Source organism: Pezoporus occidentalis, unplaced genomic scaffold, assembly GCF_034315485.1.
Source record: "Pezoporus occidentalis ecotype Australia unplaced genomic scaffold, CSIRO_AGI_Poc_V1 ctg58, whole genome shotgun sequence".
Lineage (NCBI taxonomy): Eukaryota > Metazoa > Chordata > Aves > Psittaciformes > Psittacidae > Pezoporus > Pezoporus occidentalis.
Genome location: NW_026915921.1, coordinates 1,051,991 through 1,058,952, shown reverse-complemented (window position 1 = coordinate 1,058,952; position 6,962 = coordinate 1,051,991). Strand labels below are relative to the sequence as shown.

Genomic DNA, 6,962 nt, shown 5'->3' with positions numbered 1-6,962 from the left:
GACGCAAGTCTTGAAGTCATCAGCTTCATGTGATCTCACCAAAACCCTTCTAACAACCAGCACTTCTTCACGTGCCTCTATTGTAAATACCTCCATAAGGAATGGTTACTCATTTACAAGGTAGTGCTCTACGTGCCAGTCTGCTGCTCCGGGGGGGGAGAAAAAAACATAGCAAAATAAACCCCTAGGTTTTGGTGATTATTTCCCAGGTTTAACAATGACCAGGGATTAGGCCTGATGGAGTTTTCTCCTTTGTGACCCCTTTTACCACATGGGAAAGGTGTTTTTCCTTAGCAGAGTTTCTTAGCCCCAGTCTCCTGCATTACATGGCTTCTTTTCACTGCCCCAGTATCCATCAACTTTGTGCCATGCCCTCTGCAAGAGGCAGAATCATCTTAAAACTCAGGACAAATGTTTTAGGGCCCAACTCCCAAGGAGGTATCATGTGTGGCTTCAACAAACAGGTTTTAGATGGGGAAAACCAAGAGCCTGCAGAAAAGGAAGACCAGAGGATTTGAATTCAAGGCTTAGCATCTTGTTTCAGCACGTCCGAGTGAGGACTGAAGCCTGGTAAGAAAAACCTCCTTCCTGCTGTCCCCCATCCATCCACTGGTGCTCCCTGGGGAGTTGCTGCCAGCTGCTTCCAAGAGCAGTTCCTGCACTAGCAGCAGCACTTGGCCTGGCAGGAATTGCTTTGCCAGATGACCAGCTGCTTGTCACTGCCACAGTGCTGGGGGCCTGAATCAGCAGCGCTGAGCCCGGTGCTTCCTGCTTCCCATCCCATCCCACAACCCCTTGGCTCCTGCTGTGTCCCCCAGTGTAGGCTGGGGTGCCCAACCTAGTGGGGAAGCTTTTGGGGGACCACAGGCTCCCTCACTGATGCTCACCTACTGCTGCTCCCTGACTAATCCATGCCATTTCCAGTACATCTCCAGAAAATAGCTCACTCCCCCTGATGCAACTGGCTTTCCACAGCAGGGATTGAATTCAGCAATTTACCAGAGGGATTCTGATTCTTATTTTAGGCTCCTATTTTAGCCTTCTTTTTCTTTCTGAATTTGTTAAGTTAATCCGTTTTACAGCTCTGGGAGAGAGGTGCTGCCAGTGCAGCACCACAGTTCCTGCAGACTTGCAGGCTTTACCAGCACCGCTCCCTGCAAGCTGCTTTCCTCACCTTGCCCCCAAGTGTCTCCTTTAATATGGACAATAAAAGATGTCTGAGCTAAGCAGCTGTTTTTTGCTTTTCATCACTTGCAGACATGATCACCTCTTCAACCACAGAAGGGAACACAGTGAAGGTGCTGAGGCGCTGGCACAGGGTGCCCAGAGAAGCTGTGGCTGCCCCATCCCTGGCAGTGTTCAAGGCCAGGTCAGACACAGGGGCTTTGGAGCAACCTGGTCTAGTGGAAGGTGCCCCTTGGACGGGGATGGAACTGGGTGAGCTTTAAGGTCCCTTCCAACCCGGACCAGTCTGGGATTCCATGATAAGGTGAAAAGGCAAATCTGGGGGTTTGGCATGCCTGGTCCAGGGTGGCAGCACTGGTGTTGCTGGGCCTGGGACTGAAGACTGCAGAGTCCTAACGCAAATCAAAACTGGGTTATATCCATTACTTTGCAATCTGCTCCATCTCCGCAGCCCTCATTGCAAATGGCCCTTGCCAGGATCAGGTTTTGCAGTGAGATCTGCCTTGTATCTGCCATGTGCAGAAACCTGGTCTCCATAAAATCTGTGTGTAACATCTGCGGATCCTCTCAGTTTCAGTGGACGGGAAGAGGATGATATGCTGCGGTCATGCGAGTCTCCTTTCAGTTGCTTCAGTACATCAACACGCTGGTACAGCCAACCCGGGAGACATCTGTTATTCCTGCAATGCCGACTATGCATCATCTTGACTCATTTTCTATTAGATCCAGCTGTTCTGGCTGATACGGTAGTGACCTTTTCAGCTGGTTCAGCACTTGGCTACCAGGAGGTGATTGGATGTGACTTTGACATAGGCTTGATGCTTAACATCTATTCTGCTGTGGTGAGGAGGGATTTCATCCACCTGTTTTGAGAAGGAGCACCTTGGAAGATCAACTGGCCCTTGCTCACCAACAGGAGGTCAATTTGCAGGCTTCAGAAAGCATCAATAAATCAGACTGGTCCTGAAGCCCCAGTTAACTGTGTAATCTGGAAAGCAGAGCTCAGCTGCTTGCCCTCTGTGCTCTTGGGAACCAGAGGTTCATGTCACAGCAGGTCTAGGGCCTGACTTCAGCTTTGTTAGGCAGGAGGAGATGCCATAGTGATGCATGTGCTAAAAATACCTATTTAATATCATATAGCAGCCCTGCTCCCTGGGAAAACATGCCCAGGGCTTGGAGAAGAGGAAAGGACATAAAGGCAGGGCTGGGGTCTGACCAGTACTGCATACAGCTGCAATACAGGAGATGGGAAATAAGCAGAGCCCAAAATGCTGGGATTCCATATTTCACGGAGTGGCTTGTTTCTGTGGGCAATGACTTTTCAAAGTATCTTTATATTTTAGCTTTGCCCATCTGTTTGCCCATGCCCAGCCCCTAAAACAGAATCTATGCTTGAGATTTCTGAGAAATCTGAGGCCAGATTTCTTTCACCAAGTGAGGAGCAAGTATTCCCAAACTATTCCCAGTCAGTTAGTCTCATCTGTCATTAAAAACCTTTGGATATGGGGAGTCTGCAGCTTTCTTCTGCAACTTAATCTCCAGTTTTATTACCTGGTATTTGAATCTCCTTTTAGTTACTCCTCACGTCTAACCTGAGTCACTTTTGCTGGATACTACTCTTGTCTTCCTTCCAGGAGCTGAGGGACGATGACTGACCACCTCCTGCTTTAGAGCAACATTTTACATGTTGGAAGATTATTATCTTATGGCATTTTAGCCTCCTTTTGTAGACTAAACAAGGCTATTTGCCATTTCCTTCAACTTCAGCCACAACCCTGTTATATTCTTCCAGCCTTTTGGACTTAATTTAGAGCATAAGGCTTGGCTGGTGTGCCTAGGTAAGCCTGCGAGCAAAAAGTCCCTCTCTTCATCACTGCAGTTGTGCCAGAAAATTCATCAAAGCAGATGAGGCTACATCCATTATGTGGCCTTTTATTGGTGCTGCTTGTGGTCACACCACCGCAGGGAAGCTGAGTCAGTAGAGGCCTTCTGCAGGAGTTTTCTAGCTCAGATTGCACTGAAACTCAGAGGTTTGTCTCTTTGTTGCAGCCATGGTGGTTTGCAGCACGTTTCTGTCTCATTTCCCAGTGGCATTGCCACTGCCTGACTTCTCCAGGAGGCTTCCCAGGAGAGGACACAACCTGCACTTTTGGTTCTGAGCTTCCTTGTGCTTTTGGATGCTTCTGGTGCCGTGGACAGTGTAGAAAGTGGAGCTGAATGTGTCCCGCAAGGCTCTTGTTTTGTCTTTGCTTGGTGCAAAAGTCTGTGCAATGCTTCTGGTGCAAGGCAGGCTTGTAGTTCATTTTGCTTTGTGTACCCTCACTGGGACCCCTCTATGCTACAGCAGGTCTCTGAGGGATACCATGGGCTGTTCCAGTCCTGCCTGGATCCCCTCCTCCTGCATGAAAAACAGTACCTGTAGGTAGGGAGAAGATGGAAAACTGTTCTCATTGGGCTTTCCCTACAGGTCTCCTTTCCTCTCCATAGGTGGGAACTTATGTGACTGGTGTGCCATCATAGAAGACCACCTGGGCTAGACATTCTGCACCAGGAGGGAAAGGGAGAAGTAGAGAAGGATGAAAGGCAAGAGAGCAGCCAGACAGAACATCCATACTGTGATGAGGTTTGGTTGGGTCTGCATTGAAGTCTCTCCCAGTGCTGAGGACGAGTCTTGCAAACCTCTCTTCTGCTTTCAGAAATCCCCTGCTCAAGTCAGAGGCCCCAAAAAGAGCTCTGTATCTACACAGGGGCCTCAGTGATGTGTGGAAGGCATAAGGATGTTTGTAGGCTGGAGGACACACTGGGAACAGCATGCTTAGCTGGTTTTGCTATCTCAGTGGGACTGATTGTGGAGAACAGCTGGTTCAGCCAGGAGAGAAGCGTGATAATAAGATGCCAGATGAGTAAGACTAAAGAGAGAAGCCCTGATTTGCCTCTGCCTCCCAGCAGATCAAACCCAAAATGACCCCAAGCAGGTTGCCCAGGTCAGAGGCTAATGAGAGCCAGTGCCTTCACTTTAAAAAAGGCACTTGACCCCACAGGAAAGGGCCTGTTCAAAGGAGCCAGCACACTGGCTGGTTTGTGCCCATCCCTGATGCTCAGTGACTCCCAGGAATTCTGGCTGTATCACTAAGAGTGCTCAGTTTGCCTACCAGAGGCAATCCCTGTTGTAAATCCCAGGTGTAAATCCTGCTGTAAATTGTGCTGGGTACAGGTTCTACAGCTTCCTGCAGGAAATTTCCTCCACCTTCTCATGGGATGCTCTGGGGCTGCTGGTGCTTCTCACCCTAAGGGACTTTGCAGCCTCTGTCTCTCCTCCTGAGCCAGCCTTGGCTCACTGCACGGGGAAGAGCAAGCTGTCAGCCTCCTGCCACAGCTTTGGGGCTGAGGTGATAAGTGCTGGGGCCTTGCAAGAGCTTTGGGCTGAATATAGAGATCTTACATGAAGTGTCTGATTTAATTATGGTGCTTAAGGTCAGGAGAATGACGAGATGCACCCACCAGACCTGACTGCCTCAGCAGTGGGGGGAAGCTCTGTAGGAGCTCCACAGTAGCATTCAGGCAGAGAAGAGTCTTCTCTTTAAGCAGGTGAGGACAGTGCAGTGTTGTTGCTTCAACAGAGGCAGGAGAGACCATTTCACAGCCTATCTGGTGTCCAGCTACTCTGTACCGGCAGGAATCTGCCCCTGTCTCTCTCTCACAGCCATTAGTCCCACGCATATGGTCCAGTGCCCCACACTATGGTGCTATTGGCCTCTGCATGAGCAGCTGAACAGGGCATGCAATGGCTCTGCTTTGCAAAACCAGAAGCAGTCCCAGACCCTTGTACAGATAGGCAATGCCCAGCGGGGACACTTGCATCCAGACTGCAAGATGTCATTGCTGGGGACTCGAGCAACTTTGACTTGTTGACTGTTAATACTACTGTTTGGGTTAAACAGCCAGTTGTGCAGCTGGGCTTGGGGTAGCCCTTGTTTTAAATGTACACACTTACAGCCTTCCCTGCAAAACAATGTCTGGCCCCAAAGGGCATGCAGCCACAGCTGGGCAGAGCACAGTTTTCTTCCCTGCTGAAGGTTGTCAGGGTATCAAAGAGAAGAATAATAAATCTGTCACGAGTTGCAATGAAAACCCACAATCACAGTAGCATTTTTCAAGCTGTAAACCTGAAATAAAGACTCCAGTGAGTGCAACTGAAACGTTTCCCTTCCATCTCAAGCATGCAGCGATTGCCCGGCACCCTGCTCCAGTTGCAAAACAATATGTGGTCAGCGCTGTCAAGCGTGGTTCAAATAAATGCTTCTCCAAGTTGCAAAATGACTCAAATCCAACTTTTCCCAGCAGAACACATTGTTTTCAGCTCATCTGATAAACCTTTAATTTCCCCATGAATCTCGTTAGCCCAGCAGCGATCCAATAAACCCCAAGCTGTAGCTGGGCTCTGCCATTTCTATGAGCGCTGGAGGAATAAATGTGGCATGTGGAGTGATTTACTCAAGTTCACTTGTGTTTCCCAGTTGTGGTTGCAGTTCCCCTGCAGCTCCGATGCTCTCCAGGAATCTCCTTGCTTCTCTCCCTACTGCTGTGCTCCCGAAAGGGCTGTCTGGGTCTCTGCTGTCTGTGCCTACCCACACCTTATCAACCTGTCACTGTGATGAGCACGTAAAACAGAGCCAGGAGCGGAGCTAAGGCATGTGTATGTCAGCCCACCTGCCTGCATAGCAGCGTCAGGCCAACACCTCCATCAGCCTGCTCTGATTATGGCGATGAGAGGAGGAGGTATCAGAGGAGGACACTAAGGATGCTGTAAGTGCTGGCACAGAGGAGTTTGGAGCTAGTATCACTTAGAATTCCTTCCTTATATCTACCTGAACTTTCCATATTTAAGTTTAAACCCATCACCCCTTGTCCTACTGCTACTAGCTTGCAATTTTATTTCATAAAGACGTATTTCAGAGGGGAGATTTCACCTCTGTGCATGAGGAAATATCTGGTCAGGGGACAAGATGAAGGTGTTCATTTTGTTATTAGCCATCTGAAAGGAACACAGGTTTCTGATGAGCTCTGAGACATGCAGAGCTTCTCCTGGCCCAAGATGTGAAGCCAAGCATGAGATGGAATCAATTCCTGGGATGAGATAATATTTAGCATTATTGAACAGGGAACAGGGGGAGAAGCAGGGAGGGAGCTGTGCATGGCAATCAGGCTTTGCATCCTGCCAGAGTCATGGAGACAGTCCCACAGGGGGAGTCTCTCGGGTAGAGAGGCATGGTGATCAACCAAATGCAGCTGGAGAGCACTGATCCCAACCTGATCCCTGCAAGGGGAGAAACAAAGGTATTCCAGCTGCTCCTTCAGTCCCTAGTTGCCATTGAGGACATATTCAACAACTCAAGTTATGCTGCTTGCAGGGTATCATCGTCCTTAAGAAAAAAGCCACATGGAGCTGAGATACCAGCAGTACCTTAGAGTTCCTCCTGGATGCTAAACTCTTTAGGGATGACAAATTCCCTGGACTACTTGAATATGATGAATCTCTAAGTCACTTCTCTGGGGTTTCTCCACCCACAGGAGGAACACGAAGCTCTTGTGCAGCCTTGTGAGACCCTGGCATGTCTGTGGGATCCTCTCGAGCACATCAGTAGGCGTCAGCTCTTCCACATGGCCTTCAGCCTGTGTGTTTCTCATGCAGGCAGGGGCAGCTTTGATCAATGATGTCTGCAAAGCTCCTCATGGTTTTCTCTGTTTGTTGGGGGAGTGGGTGGCAGCCTCAAGGG

General features: G+C 49.2%; 1 long non-coding RNA gene across 1 annotated transcript; it reads left to right on the top strand.

Annotated features, from left to right (window-relative positions):
* Positions 1 to 238: 238 nt before the first annotated feature.
* LOC134174077 (uncharacterized) lies at positions 239 to 4,903 on the top strand. Its single transcript, XR_009968488.1, has 3 exons — positions 239 to 570; positions 1,757 to 2,104; positions 2,820 to 4,903. It is a non-coding gene; the product is annotated as an uncharacterized LOC134174077 (long non-coding RNA).
* The last annotated feature ends 2,059 nt before the right edge of the window (positions 4,904 to 6,962 follow it).